Source organism: Ptychodera flava, chromosome 5, assembly GCF_041260155.1.
Source record: "Ptychodera flava strain L36383 chromosome 5, AS_Pfla_20210202, whole genome shotgun sequence".
NCBI classification, from domain to species: domain Eukaryota; kingdom Metazoa; phylum Hemichordata; class Enteropneusta; family Ptychoderidae; genus Ptychodera; species Ptychodera flava.
In genome coordinates this window covers 3,496,577-3,513,766 of record NC_091932.1, presented here as the reverse complement: position 1 = coordinate 3,513,766, position 17,190 = coordinate 3,496,577, and the positions used below count along the sequence as shown (strand labels likewise).

Sequence of the window (17,190 nt, the reverse complement as noted above, 5' to 3'; positions counted from 1 at the left end):
GTCTGTCTTGCAAGTTACACCCTGTATTTTCTGCGAATGATACCAAATGCAAACAGTTTGGAACGAAATGTGCGCTTGATGATGGTCTGTAAGGACACGTCGTAGACTTTTGTTACTGCAAATCTGTACAGTAATATTTCCGCTACTACCTCCAAGCAGAGTAGTGGCTGTGCTCCAAGCTATTCTATTCATCCCATCAATATAGTACATACGGTACGTACAATGCACTGCAGCTTACAGTCTGTCCCATCCATCGATGCCGCTGACAAAATCTCGCCTTCTGATAACATGGGTCGAGGTAAAAGGCTTTTGTCCATGTTTTCAGCGTTAGAGTTATATTGCCGAGCACAAATTTGAGGTTTAGGATTACACTCCATCCCGAGTCGCTGTACGAAAATTCAAAGCGCCGCTTCACCAACGTCCAACACGTCCTGTGTATCAGCTGCGAGCAGCCGACATGTTTACACTCTCCGGTCACGGTTCATCAAGGTCAGTTCGCGCATTGATATTGATTCTTCGTGCTGAAAGAATTTTTACTCTCTTTTTAGTCTTTCTATGATAAAAATAACCATTTTCATTGAACTAATAAATTAAATGCTATATTAAGTATGAAATATAACGGATTGGTGCAGATGTAGAGTCAATTCCAGCATTTAAAAACGGGACTACATTATCAATCGCGTAATGATTTATAGATCGCACTTCCGTTATCGTCATGAGGCTTGATCGGCGCGAAGTTAGATTTAGTACCATCGGCCAGTGTCGGCTGCGTACTTGTGAGCAGGGAGTTTTCTAGTGGACAATTTCGTGATCTTTCTATGGAATCGCCAGCCAAATGATATCACATAGTTGCAAAAACGTGTATACAGTACCAGGGACAGGCGGAGTTCTAAATTTGTGAACGCGAGCGGCAGTAAAGATGCCGACTATATTTTCTGAGTACGGTATTTACACACAGCACGGTGAGACCTGCAACCGGACCGGGAATCGTCCAGCGTCTGCGAGCCGTTCAGAAATGTAAGTCAATGTACCGTTCGTCTGTACATCGATCGCTATAATTATGTTCTGTAATCGTTGTATTGCAATCTTTACCTAATTGAGTACTGATTCATACTGAATTCACTTTCGTTTCACAACAGTTACTTACACTACAGTAAGTGCTGAGATTTTTGCAGATTGTCGCCGTCGTGTATGTAAACAACATACGGCGAGTTGTCCGCTGTCGGACATTTTAATCATTATTAATTTAATTTCGATCATGAATATTTATGCATTTTCTGCTTCAATTTTTCAACTTGATTTTGTCTCATTTTCAAATAATTATCGATTTCTTTCATGAAATTTACAATGTTTGGTCAAACGGTAAAGACTTACACTCTTCCCTGAACGATTTATATTTTTCAGAATCCATTGCTGGTACACTAAAGGGGACAAGAAATTCAGAGAACAGAAAGCCAAATCGCAGCCTTTGACAGTAATGTAAATGTTACATGAAACTTCTCAAGTCAAAAGAAAATCTTGACATGATCATGACACTTATGTGGCATGAAATGAACATGGCATATAAAATAAATTGTACCACAATTGAATTTAACCTTTTTTTCTCTGTCATCTTTTTGTTTATAATAACTTTATTTGCGCTGACCATTGTTTCTCGTGAAACTGGTATTTCAGAGTTTAGTTGGATAAATAATATTTATATATTGGCGGACTGTGGACAGCACAAGATGTGTTTTATCCAACTAAACTCTGAAATACCAGTTTCACGAGAAACAATTGGTCAGCGCAAATAAAATAATTTGCTGTATGGAGTTTGTGGCAAATTTTCAGTAACATTCAAATTAATTTGCTGCAAGTTTGCTGCAAGGATTGTGCCGCAAATTTGCTGCAAAGAGTTTGCAGCAACGTTGCGGCAGGGAGTTTGCTGCATATTTGCAGCAAGTTCACAAGAAACCTAATTTGCATCTGAAAAATGAACCACCCGCATATTTGCGGCAAATAGTTTGCTGCAAATTTACTGCAAAGCTTGCGGCAAATTTGCAGTAACAGTTTGCGGGAGGCCTAAATTTCGGTAAGGGATCACACACAACAAAGCAATCTTTATCAGGAGAGCTATACTGCCATCTTATCGCTCTTTTGTCATTCATGAAGTCCTGAAAGGTCAACCCATCTGAAGTCGCCCTCTATATAGCTCTATTAGAGAGATCTAAGATACAATAATATTAAAGTAAATCAAACCATCTGTCACCCTCTTTTAGCTCTGTCACAGTAATCTGACAAGATAAAATGGACATGAAATTAAACATTCCTGTAGCTTCTCTATTGATAATTGACAGGTAAAGCTAAGTCATAAAACTAAATCTATGATTTAATTTGGAAGTAATGCACTCTACCAAAGTTCTGAACAAATGGACTGTACATTGAATGAACCAACTGTTTGATACTGTGACAGACTTACACACAAAAGACTTGCAATTTATGGTCACATCCTGCATGTAATGTGATCAAATAAAGAACTCCTGAAAAATTTACTCTCAAAAGATTCAAGTGATAGTACTGATTATTGGAAAGAATGACTAGTCACTAAAAACCACACATAAAAGCCGAAAGAATGTTGTACTATGTCATACATTGATTTAAAAGCATATGTTTCATTTACTACTCACAATGTCACAAATTGCATAGTCAATATAAACTGTTATTTGATATCACATAATTTCACATCATGAAGTTAATGGTAGAAAACTCACCTATCAAGTATATAGTCCTGTTCATTTTTTCATGCACATAGGTATACTCCTCTGTTTCTACAACAAACACTAACAGATCACTGTGTCTGTCTCCGTAGAGATCTCTGTATTTTTCTCAATCCAATGGGTCATCTCTCACATAGCGGTAATATTTGTAGTGAAGGCCAGTCTTAACCAACAGGACCTAAGTTTGGTCAGGTAAAAGGTTTATCTAAAGGTTATTTGGATTGACAATGTGAGATTGTTAACACAAAAGCAGCAACTTTCGATAGACAAAACTTAGGAGTCAAAGTTGTCAGTCAAGATTATGACAATGTCTTGGTATTGGCAAATGATGCAATTCCACAGTGTAAATCATACTGTAACAGTATTATTCTCCAAACACCAGGGCTGGACGGTACAAAGATACAAAAAACATTCAAACACATAGATTGCTCCTTGGCTTGTCAAAGAGATTTATGGCACATCCAAGCATATGTACCAGTATATTGCACTACCTTGTGTGTGAGTTGAAGAGTACTGTCGAGATTGCTACTTTAACATACTTGAAAATCATGCCATACCGAAAATGATATATTAGTGACTGTCTGGACTAGGTGACATAGATAAAATCATACACTACAATGATCCAAGTGTTACTATTAGACAGCAGTATGCTGCACATCAAAAAAAACTTAAATCACAAATTGTACCTTGCTGTAAACAATACCGGTACACGTATTCTCAGAGAATAAGTCTTCTAAATATGGAAGGCATAATATGTTTATAATAAGTAAATAATTTGACAAGAGATCAAGCATTTGGATTGTCCCATCGTTAGGAATTAAAGAACTGTGCCATAGAACTGTAACACAGTACACTTAGGTTGCAGGCTAATTAAAATAATGTGAGTTGTGGGGAATTTCTTTGCACCAGTTGTTGAGTCCTGGCCCTGACAATCAGTAGAAAATGTCCAATCAGCATGATGCTAAAAGATTCAAGACATGGTTGACATCAATAGCGAAATATCTCATTTTTAAAAGTCAGTTCATTTATTATTTAAGCACACCAACCGGTAGTTTACCACGGGATTTTGACCAGTTCATGACTTATATGCACCAGCAATAGTGAGTGCATATATGGAGTAGACTGGTCAAAATCCAGTGATATACCGTCGCTGGGTGTGATTTACTATCATCATAACAGTATATTGAAATTCTGGCCTGGAACATAAAAAACGGATTATTGCTCAAGCTGAGAGCTTGTGCATATGCTGGCCATGGTATATCACCAATATATCACAGTTCTTTTTGCATCTCGACCGATCAGATCACAGTATTTGCACCATCAATATACAGGTATGATATAATACCTATCAACAGTATAACAGAGATTGTGTGCCTTGTGTTTATTCTGACTTACCAGAATGGATGTGCTGTACGGGCCAGTACCCTCATCTACATACATGAAATCATGGCCACTTTCTAGTCTCAAGCTATTAAATGTCACTCTGATCTGCCTGCCTTCTAATTGTTTCGGATGCCGGATACAGTGTGAGTTGTGAGGATAATTTTCAAGATGTTTTGGTGACAGAAGATCTCATAGGAATCTGGTATATTTCTTTTCTGATATGCATGGATATGAAATAGATCACAAAATTTGATGTGTGAAAATCAAAGAATGTTAGGAGATATTTGTCATTATGGCCTGTATTGACCCAGTTATCCCTATTGTATGACATCACACTAGTGATATACGACTATGGTAAATCCATATTCCACATGTGGTGGATACAGGATCCAGACTACGTTTAGCGTAAACAAACAAAATCACCTGTTCATAACTGATTTTCAAATTCCTGAAATGCAAACATGACAGAAAAATGAAGCATAGGGAAATATGGGGTATTAAAATACATGTGTGAAATTCATGCAAGATAATGTCAACACTAGAATTTTTAAGACTTTGTGTTCTTTTGTCATTGATTTGCGATGAAATCATATATTTTATTTCTTCACCACTGACATTTTACTATGTGACACTGCTTTTGAGTCAAACGGGGTTCTTCATTACATTTAAACAAACTCTTTTTATTCATAAAATATCAAACTGTCTACATTTGATAATTTTGTCAATTTGGAAATTTCATGCAAAGTTTGTGAAGCAGAATTCTTTGCATGAGTTTTGAATATTCACAAAAAGCAACCTGTTCTTGGTAGCCGCAGCTGAGATAAATATATTGCAATGTCCCCCTGGCAAGTCAAGTCATTTGATGAAAGAATGTTCACTCACATTGATCTAATAGTATGTACCAAATAAATACCTTGGGATAAAAATCCATGGTCTTTTGTATTTCTGCTGAATTTGCACAGAGAAACCCTATCAAGAGATGCTTAGGTGTGCTCAAAGTTAACCTTGACTTGGCCAGAATAGCTGAGCATGGTCATGTCAGCTGTGACCTGGCCATACGGCATAACACACGCACCTGAACACTTTTCAAATAATCCTTATCATTTACTCCAAACGTTAGAGTAAACTATCATCATTGGGGGGAGGGGGGGTTGATGCCAGAAAATCTTGGTCTATGCATGTGATAAATCATTGAATCTCTTTTGAAAGATGTCAAACATTAGTCGCTGATGTAGTATCACTAAATATTGTAAAGCGTTCTGCATATGAACAAACCTGCCATCATCATAATACCAACTTTGTATGTTGCATCTCTGTCTATTTGCCTTCTGACAAATGAATTAAAATGGTTGGTGTGGTAGAGTATAACACTAATGATAATTAATTCAATGATTCATGGCATGCCGTTTTTTATCTCACTATCTTACCTTCTGGAACTTTGAGAATGATATTGAATCCCCTCATGGTGACTGAATAGTCTGTTGTGAACTGGAACCAGATCTTATTGGTTGCTGTCATGAATAGACTGAGTACAGAAGTACTTCCTGAATCACTGCTGATCAAACCAGAGCTTGGGTCTTGACCTTGAACCCACACATAGAACATGTCTCCTGGATTAGAAAGAAGAGTATAGGTTAACAAACCATATAACAACATTTGAATATTCCAGAGGTATATGTTTGAGGAGCAATACATTGTGGAGATACACATTGTTTCAATGCTAAATGTTAATACATGTATTAACAACTTAAAGGATGTCCACGGGCTAATCACATAAAACACAAATATTCGTTTGAATTGATTTTTGAGATAATTATGTAAAACAACTGCAAAATGTGAATTCAGACTTTTCTCATATCATGTCTGTTTAGGATAAAATATGAGCAGGAAAGACAAGGTTTAGATATGTTAGACATATATATCAGAGATATCTGGATGTTTAATATTTTTCATTGCACCCTTCGGGCGCAGTAGTTTAATATGTCAGAGATATATGTCAGAGATATCTTGATGTTTGTGAATTGAAAGTCTGTTTTGCAAAGTCTACCAAGATAAAATCTGCATTTCACATGAAAAGCATGACAAATTCCTGATACTTTTCCTTTGTTCTCTATGAGAATTCAGTATAATAAAGCAACATTCATTAATATTTCACAATGTCTTTGATACAGTGACATATTTTAGACAGAGAAAAATGACAAAATACTTTTTGTTCTTGTTGATGGATACAGGTTTTCTGTAGAAAGGTACTTTTCTTCCTGACAATGGGAGGCACCCTGGATCAGTGGTCTGGGTAACGGACTCATTATAAGAAAATGGTGATTTTTGAGACCCAGTTCAAGACCTATTTGGGCCAGAGTAATGGACTCACTGTCAGAGGATGGTGAGTTCAAAACTAGCACAGTGTTGTGCCCCTGAGCAAGGAACTTCACTCCTCAGTGCTCCATTGGGGATTAGTGGGTTATGCGTACCTCATCCTGCAATTGGGCTAAGGCCTGTTCAATGATGGACTGATAAAAAAAGTATTAGTTACCAAAAGGCAGTTTTTGTCATTATTAGCTGTGCTTTTATGGTTTTAATGTTAAAAGAAAATGTCTTCTTAGACACTACAAACATTAGATTTGGTTACAACTTATAAAAATAGTTCTCTATGGCTTCTCAGGAGATGTAATCGGATGGTTGGCAAGTCTAAACACCCATCCAAGTTTTTGATTTACTGCTTTTAGCTCTTTGATATTACCGGAATATGGTATTATTGACTTCCATTCTGTACAACAGTTCTGAACATCTGGTTATGCACAGAAGGTTTGGAATACATTCACAGCTCATTCAAAATACTGTATTCAAACTTTAAAACTGACACTTCCCAATTCTTATCTTACAACTGACATGTCAACAATTTCATTAAAACATAGAATGACTGAATGTTTAAATTACATCAAAAAAGTTACGAGACAGTTGGTGTACAATAGAGGGATTACTGATGACATAGCAAATTGCATACACTGGACAGGAGTTTTTACATTCTCATGTAAACGATGGTTTACTGGGGGTAGACACTGTCTGTTACACACTAGGGAGATTTGGAGCATTTAAAATTATTACCTTCTGTCTGAATATCTAAATTGTGATCTTTACCGAACACAATCATATTCCATGGCTGGAAGAACCATAAATCCCCTGGACCATCCCTAAACACAGTTAGGAGTGAAAATACAGCTTTTTATAATACTACAGGACGATGACAGTAATATTTATAGCCAGGCTAGTTGATAATTAAATGAATGAATTATAGACAACATTTTCACCTACTGTTTGGCAACATAGACAATGCTGGCAGTGTCTACAGCCTGCCGTGAGTTGGTAGATTATGCCAAGGTGACCCTACACCGGCTACAGAAGTGACATCGAGTAGCTTGACCGCAGGGTGACGTCATTGATGTGACATCACGAATGTTACATGCATACATTCAAACAAATGATGACAATTTGCATAACATGTATAATTAAAAAAGTATTTATAACATTTTTATCTCGATATTTTAGAATGTTAAATTTAAATATTGTAAAATTTCAACCCTTGCAAAAAATATGATGTATGAAAAAACGAACACGATACAACACATTAAGCAAACAAGTGACCTAGCGGCCGATATAGCTCCGCTGTGTTTTATAGAGAATAACTATTTTTGACACATGTTGATGAAGAAGGTGGAAATCTTTGATAGCTTAATGCAGTGGCCAGAAAAAAAGTGGCAAAAATAACTGTAAAAATACACAATTGAAGATTTCATCATACTTACCGGATCATCCCTATGAACATGTCAACCAAAGCTATCTGATGAGTAGTTTTTTGAGAATAAAATTTTCTGACCAAAAATGGCAACAATTGCCCCCAAAAATAAAAATTGCAGATTTCATCATAATTTCAAAAGATCAAATTTAGTTCATCTATAGAAACCTGTATACCAAATTTCAAAGCTGTTAGACCAGTACTTTTTGAGAAACACATGTTTTGACCAAAAATGGCTAAAATTGCCCCAAAAATTCAAAATTGCAGATTTCATCAAAATTTCAATAAATATCATTAAAGTGATCTGTAGGAACGTGTATACAAAATTGCAAAGCTATCAGATGAGTAGTTTTGGAAATACACATTTTTTGACCAAAAATGGAAAAAATTGCCCCAAAAATACAAAATTACAGATTTCATAACGGCATTTTCACAATTGATGTACCAACTTTTGTTCTTGAGTGTTACGGAAAAAATTCTAAAAAACTATTTTACAGTATATATTTACTCTTGTGATAGCTTTTTGAGTAAGATTTTCTGAGCAAATCAAAGCAAAATTACAAAAATCGGACCATGTTGGCAAAGATATGACATTTTTTGTGGTGTGAAAATGGTCAAATTTGACTGTTACGAAGGTACACTGCATTTTTCAACTTTAAGAAAATGCTGTTTTCATAATGTAAACTCTAGTAAAGGTACATGTTTTTTCTTTCTGTGTGGTCTTAAGGATGTCTAATACAAGTAGTAAGTAGCGCCATGGTATGCTATTCACCAGTTGATTAACACCATTAATAAATCCAAAAATAGCCCATCGTTACGGATTTTTGCGTTTTTCATTATGGACAATTAACCCAGTGTATAACTTGGTTCTAATCTACAGTTATTTTGTAAAATGTTGTTAAAATCCATTGCAGGTATCTGTTAAGTACTGTATAAACTCTACTGTCATCAAGCATCCATTCGTTTATTTTCAAGAATTTGCCAAAGACTTAGCCTAAATTTTCCGGAAATTTATGTAGTGTCCGTACCCCACCATTTAATTCCACACCTATATTAGGCTTTCAGCAAACAAAGATAAAATACATATTGTAGTACTTGGTATAGATGAATGATATATGCATTCATCTTAGACAATTACCATTTAAAAAAATATAGATGAATTATAGGCCAAATTTAGTGTCCGTACCCCCTATGTAGTGTCCGTACCCCTTTTCCATGGATTACACTGATTGGATTTGACTGAAGTAAAAGGTTTGATATACCCCTAGTACACTGCTGAGTGGTTTAATTATAATATAACCATGTATAATCAGTGTAAAGTCAAACACTAAAATGTAATTTCAATTGACAGATGGATTCAATAGGTCATTTTGGGGTCAACACAACATACAGTACGTTTTTGTACAGGAATTTTGCCTGGATAAAAAATAGTGCCAATGACCTTGTAGCTACAATATACATGGATGGTATGGAAGATGTACATAGTATACTACCAGATATAGTGAGTGCACAGGTCCTATTCTAATGGCAGAAGAAATGTTTAATTTCGGCTCATACTTACCGACACCCCCAACCCATCCCTATATACCGGTACACAGATATTAATCAATAGCCAACATAGAAAACTGCCATCAGGGCCTATACTTTAGTTTCTTTGCTGTCTGTCTCTGACATAAGGTGGACTCTTATACAATCAGGCGATTGGATAGAAAGTCTTGAAACGTCAATGTTTATTAGACAAGGGGTTCCTGAGATGATCATTCAGTAAATATGATGCCAATAGCAATAACTTGATGCTGTTCAATGCCTTTCAGTGCAAGTACATCTCTATATCAACAGTATGTGCCAGTATAGTAAGTGTCATTAAATGTGATGCATTACTTTTTGAGGCTTGAGCTTACATTATCTACAACTCTGCGGTAATCCACCTTGCATAGCAGTCAGTTAGCTAAAACCCCTCGAAATAGACATTTCAACTACTGGCCTAGCATCTGAAATAACTGTGCTGTGATATTTAAGAGAAATCAGAGGATATGTTTGAATCAGCTTTTGGCAAAACCATAATGAATACAATAGAATTAGTGATAAAATGATTCCTGCATAAATATAAAAAATAGCATTGCTCGCATCTAAAAAAACGAAGTACATGTTCCTGTTTCCTGTTTTTCACTTGCAAACAAAAGTGCTATTTGTATTTGCAAAAGGTTTTAATTTTCAATGTTTAGACAGTAGTCCGTTTTAATGACCAATTTTCAATTTTGAAGATCAACAGTAAAAATTTGGTGGCCCAAACTTGAAATGTTTGGATATCAAATTAAAGTAATACACAGACAGAGTCGGAATATAAGGTGCAATATACACACCAACTAAACTGATAAGAATGAAACTACCAACAGCTTCAATGATATCAATCTTGGACGTCAGTCAAAAAAAATTCAATTATTTCCCAGTTGTGTGAGTAGTATGTGTGACTCAAAATGTGAATATTTATTGGTTTCTGATAAAATTTATGACTATAATTTTACAATTATTGTAAGCAAATGTGTTGGAAGTCAACATGATTGTCCACAAAAAGCTGAAAGTTGTGATCAAAAGCAGAAAAACACCGGTCATTTGTTCAATGATCCATGATAAATTCGCACCTTGGAAGGAACAAATTTATATAGTGTCAGGGAGTTAGGTAGTCAAATTTGTTGTTTAATCTGTTTGTGTGGTGGAGTGACCTGACATCATCCTAAATTGCTCATGTTCTTAATCATGTTTATGAGTTGCACTGCGCTACCCTCCATACTGTGATGATTTACTTAATCAACCAATGGCCTGTCAACTGTCTGTATGTTTATATAAACACAATGATTGGACTATAAGACAGATACTACCCTATGTTCACATTCACAAAATTTAGGTCGGACCTGGCAAGGTTACAATAATCCTCTGTGGGGAAAAACTTTGGTTCACCTTCACATTTTACAGGACCTGCCTAGTTTTGCCAAAAGAATTAATCTAACTGCTAAATGACATTTGAACTGCAGAGACTGTGATGATGATCTCCAGTATTGGTTTCATGAACTTTATGAGACACAATTGGACTTGCAGATTTTACAGAAATGCATGTAACTAGTGCACAGTGTTTCTGATGTCTTTGTTAGCTAATGCCTTTCTTTCAAGTAATGTTAATCAGATGATGTGGTCCCACTTGTGGAGCAAAACCTGGTGGGAAGATATTGTGTTGAGAACATGGAATGATAAAGACTGGAGCAAAAACTTTTAGGTTCAGTTGGGTGTCATCTAGGTCCAGACATGACCCAAATTTTGTGACAGTACTGGATTCCCCTATTGCCCAGCCAAACTAGACCGATTCTGGCCTGACCTAGAGTGTCCATATTGACAATATTGAGTTGACTCAAAACCTGGGCTGGCCTAGTGCTGACATAAACTACTCAATGTAAAAATGACATGTACTGGAGTCTGTGTTCACAGTAGAGTGCATCTTGCCACATGGCATTCTTGTGGATCATACAAATCTCTTATCAGTGTTTGGGTATCCCTCAACGAAATATTAGCTAAAGCTGATCCACTATATTATATCATAAATAACCTCAGATTTGTTTTCTTGGTCAACTTTCACTACAAACTGATACCAAATATGACTACATTGTTTTCACAGTTTACAAAACTGTCTTAAAAGATATCTGGGGTTGGTATAGGTTATTTAAGGTCGCAGACTAAAGATTAGCTCCAAAAATACAAAATTCCTGCCATGGTCCCCCCTCCCCAAGTTTGAAGAAATAAGTTGGCTTAGTTTGTGTCTTGGGACTTATATACCAAATTACAAAGCTATGAGACAAGCAGTTTTTTAGAAGATTTTTTAACGAAAATTTGCAAAAATTGCCTCCAAAACACAAATTTATTATTTTTCCTGAAGCCATATGAAAATATCTAAGTATACCGGTATCCTAAGTCATCTGTATACCAAATATCAAATCTTATGCGATAGATGAGAATATATGAATTGATTATTCAGTGAATCCAGTGAATCAGTTGTGTGTTGGGTTGGTTTCCTTCAGTTGACTTATAAGATAAAACAATTTTGTTTCTCTACACATGACATTGACAAGAGACACTTCATCTCATGAAGAGTAAATTTCATTATTTCAAGTACTAAAATGACATATTTCTACATCAAGCAATTTGTTGATAAATGTTATCTTGACAGGTCCACTGATACAACTGTTATGTTGCAACTTGACCTTTTTCAAAATTATTGATCTGTCTTTAAAAACAGTTGTCTTTTCTTCCAGTATCATGTCATATTGACCAGTATTTGGCTTGTCAACACACATGTACAAGCATTGCCATTTTTTGTTCAATGAATTTTAGTTCAGACTTAACTTTAGTAGAAAACAATTTTAATGCATGTTGTGTAGTGTCTGTACCCCACCCCACAAACTAGTTAAATACAACTATTAATCAGTGAGTAGGGTTAATATTAGAAATTTAATACTTGATGTTTTAGCGTTTTATCAAAAAACTTAAAAGTTTTCAATTTGTTCTTATTGTTGATGCAAAATTTATATTTGAGTATTGTTCTCAGAATAACATTAAACCATGAACCATAAATACAATTTAATAATATCTTCAATTAGTTACTATGTGGTGAAAAGTTTACATGATAAGGCAAAATGGAAAGAAAACCATGTTTCTTCATCAATTAATCAGCTATTATTTCTACACTAAATGTAAATGATCAGCTTCAGTACAGGTTTGCTTTGGGCTGGTGTTGTAGTGTCCGTACCCCTTGTACATACTTTATGAAATATTTTGATGAGTCTTTCCAACATGGACTAACATATGAAAGAATGCTATATATCATAGCTATGCATGCTGCCAATTATCATTTTAAGTTTTGGGATTCACTTTGGAAGATTATTAAGCAATAATTGAAATGTGTTCGTTGTTCTTTCAAAAATAAAGTGTTTCGTTTGTTTTGCTTTGAAGACAACATTGTATACACCGGGTGGAATTCAAAGATTCTCACAAAAGTCATTTTATGATGTAAGGCTAACTGTATTGATTTGCATTTGGTAAAAGTATTGTATACTCGCCCCTAAATTTTGCAATGGTGCAAAATATTTTCTTAATTTTCTAAATTGTGTAGTGTCCGTACCCCATGTAAGGGTACGATAAAGAAGGCCTGTTTATTATGGAACTAAGACAGTTTGTGCGAAACCATTTCTGCACTATATATGTGGCATATGTACCTAAGTCCTGGTAAGGTTTTCACATTAAAACAATGAGGTTGAAATTTGGCCATTTTTGACCCCTACTTTGTACACTCAATTGTGAAAATGCCGATAAGAAATTCAATATTACTTAGTTCACCTAGAGAAACCTGTATACTGAATTTCAAAACTATCAGACCAGTACTTTTTGAGAAATACATTTTTTGACCAAAAATGGCAAAAATTGCCTTAAAAATGCAAATTTGCATATTCCTGCACAATTTGAACAAATCGGAAATAGATCATCCCTAGAAACATATTTACCAAATATCAAAGCTATCTGACTGGTAGTTTTGAAGAAGAAGATTTTTAAAGATTTTTTTACCAAAAACGACAAAAATTGCCTTAAAAATACAAATATGCAAATTTCACCACGATTTGAACAAATCTGACTAAAGTCACCCTAAGTAAACTGCATATCAAATTTCAAAGCAATCAGACAAGCGGTTTCAGAGAAGGAGATTTTTTTACCAAAAACACCAAAAAATGCCCCAAAAATACAAATATGCAAATTTCACCACGATTTGAACAAACTCAAGTGAGGTCATCCCAAGTGAACGGCATATAAAATTTCAAAGCAATTGGATTTGCGGTTTCAGAAGAGCAGGCAATTGTTGACGGACGACGACGACGACGACGGAAAATCAACCTATCTGATAAGCTCCGCGTCGCTGACAGCGGAGCTAAAAAATGGAAATCACAACTTCTACTGGGTACAAAATGTACATGAAAGCCTTTCAAATTGACACTTTTGATAGTATCAGTAGTCCACTGACCCCGCAGCCCAACACTGACTGTACTGTTCATCAATAGCTGTACTGTGTGAATCACCCAAAACCAAGCCTGACTACCTGTAGGCTGTACAACGCTGGCAAAATCTCCAGATTTCAATCTTCAGCATTTAGCATAACCAAATTCTGTTTCAAAGTCATCTCTGACAATAAGGATGTATATGTATACCTGCTTTAGAGCTGCCAACATACACTTTCCACTGACAGATAGTTGTCAGGGTAATTTGGAAATTTGATATTCACTCAAGTACCTGATGTCATTGTGAGTCCACATGTCTTGTCTGAAAAATTTATGGGAAAGTGCTTCTCAAATTTGTGAAACATTAATAAAAATAGTTTTTTAACTGACCAGTGACCAGTTATGTCTAGTTAAACCAACAAGCGCCCTAGCGGCCGATATAGCTCCGCTGTGTTTATGTAGAGAATAACTATTTTTGACACATGTTGATGAAGAAGGGTGGAAATCTTTGATAGCTCGATGCAGTGGCCAGAAAAAAGTGGCTAAAATAAGCTGCAAAAATACGCAATTGAAGATTTAATCATACTTTGAATGTATCACATAGGATCATCCCTAAGAACATGTCAACCAAAGCTATCTGATGAGTAGTTTTTGAGAATAAATTTTTTGACCTAAAATGGCAACAATTGCCCCCAAAAGTAAAAATTGCAGATTTCATCATAATTTCAAAAGATCAAATTTAGTTCATCTATAGAAACCTGTATACCAAATTTCAAAGCTGTTAGACAAGTACTTTTTGAGAAACGCATTGTTTGACCAAAAATAGAAAAATTGCCCCAAAAATTCAAAATTGCAGATTTCATCATAATTTCAATAAATATCATTTAGTTTCATCTATGGAAACCTGTATACCAAATTTCAAAGCTATCAGATGAGTAGTTTTGATTATACACATTTTTTGACCAAAAATGGCAAAAATTGCCCCAAAAATACAAAATTGCAGATTTCATCAGATATTCAATATATATTACTTAGCTCATCTGTAGAAACCTGTATACTAAACTTCAGAGCTATCAGACCAGTACTTTTTGAGAAACACGTTTTGACCAAAAATGGCAAAAATTGCCCCAAAATTACAAAATTGCAGATTTCATCATAATTTCAATAATTATCATTTAGTTCATCTGTAGGAACCTGTACACTAAATTTCAAAGCTATGGGATGAGTAGTTTTGGAAATACACATTTTTGACCAAAAATGGCAAAAATTGCCCCAAAAATACAAAATTTCAGATTTCATCAGAAATTCAATACATATTACTTAGTTCATCGATAGAGAGCTGTATACCAAATTTCAAAACTATCAGACCAGTACTTTTTGAGAAATAAATTTTTTGACCAAAAATGGCAAAAATTACCTTAAAAATGCAAATTTGCATATTTCTGCACAATTTGAACAAATCTGAAATAGATCATCCCTAGGGACCTATGTACCAAATATCAAAGCTATCTGACAGGCAGTTTTGAAGAAGAAGATTTTTAAAGATTTTTTTACCAGAAATGACAAAATTGCCTAAAAATACAAATATGCAAATTTTGCCACGATTTGAACAAATCTGACTGAAGTCACCCTAAGCAAACTGCATATCAAATTTCAAAGCAATTGGACAAGCGGTTTCAGAGAAGAAGATTTTTTTACCAAAAACACCAAAAAATGCCCCAAAAATACAAATATGCAAATTTCACCACGATTTGAACAAACTGAAGTGAGGTCACCTTAAGTCAACTGCTTGTAAAATTTCAAAGCAATTGGACTTGCGGTTTCAGAGGAGAAGGCAATTGTTGACGGACGACGACGGACGACGACGACGACGGACGACGACGGACGACGACGGAAAATCAACCTATTTGATAAGCTCCGCGTCGCTGACAGCGGAGCTAAACACAAAAAAACATATATTAAACAAACAAATATTAACAGGCAATTTCAAAATGATAGCTGTAAGATAATTATGTACATTCAGACTAATTAATAAGCATTGAATGAATAATATGTGTATATTGGCTATATTTTATTCTCCTCTGACCAGTTGAAATTGAACCATTTGAAGCTTGTTTTCTCCTCAATACACCTCAAAACTATTACAAATACATTTTCAAAATAATGTATATGTGTTATTCTAACATTGAAGAAATAATTCTTGACATTCAGACTACTTCTGATCATTGAATGGGTAATATATCACATCAAAAGAACATTTGAAAGCAGTTTGTTCTATAAGTACATTGAATATCAACCTCATTCTGAACAAAATTTATCCTTGCAGAACTGACCTTTAACCTTTTAGAAATAGCTAAGAAGGTTAGTTAAGCCATTTCTGTATAAATATTTAAGCAATGAAGCACACCAAGCGACAGTATACCACGAGATTGACCAGTTCACGACATATATGCGCTGGCTTTCGCTCGTGCATATATGAAGTGAACTGGTCAAAATTGAGTGGTATACCGTCACTGGGTGTGATTTATTGCTATTATATCATAACAGTATATTGAAATTCTGGCGTGTAACATCAAAAAACAGATTTTTGTTCAAGCTGAGAGCTCGCGCATATGCCAGCAATGGTATATCGTGGTATATCTTTTCGCGTCTGGACCAATCAGATAGCTGTATTTGTACCATCAATACACTGGTGTGATATAATTCAGGTTTTATCACACAAATTGATTATGTTTGGCAATAATGAAATTATCTTTATGTAATTTGCTACATGTGAAAGAAAGATTGAAATCTGGAAGTAAGGTGTAATAAACCTTCAATATCTTACCAGAATAATCAATCTTTTGTCAAGATCAGATGAAAGGCCATCATGGTAACTGTGCAATCACTGGTGAAAGTCAGTCACATTGTGTCACCATTGGATTCATACCATTCCTGTGATGATGAACCACCAGACAGGGTGAAGTCACTGGTTGTCAGGTCACCATGGTTCTCTCCATTTCCAAGTGTTAGCCAATCATAGTACAGTGCTGTCTCAAGGGCAACAAAAGTGACGTTGATTCAAGCTCCCCTTTCAGACACCACATACCACACACAGTTTGGATTGTTATGATAATGTGCTGGATAGTTTGGTGACTTGATCTCCTTCTGCCCACCTGTAGGTAATGTCTGGTTACTACCACTATCTCCATTTTCAGGTGGCTCTGTTTACAGGGGCTTTAGCTCA

At 35.3% G+C, this 17,190-nt stretch overlaps 1 long non-coding RNA gene across 1 annotated transcript; it reads left to right on the top strand.

Annotated features, from left to right (window-relative positions):
- The first annotated feature begins 61 nt into the window (after positions 1-61).
- LOC139132774 (uncharacterized) lies at positions 62-1,594 on the top strand. The gene is made up of 2 exons (XR_011552429.1): positions 62-1,017; positions 1,405-1,594. It is a non-coding gene; the product is annotated as an uncharacterized lncRNA (long non-coding RNA).
- The last annotated feature ends 15,596 nt before the right edge of the window (positions 1,595-17,190 follow it).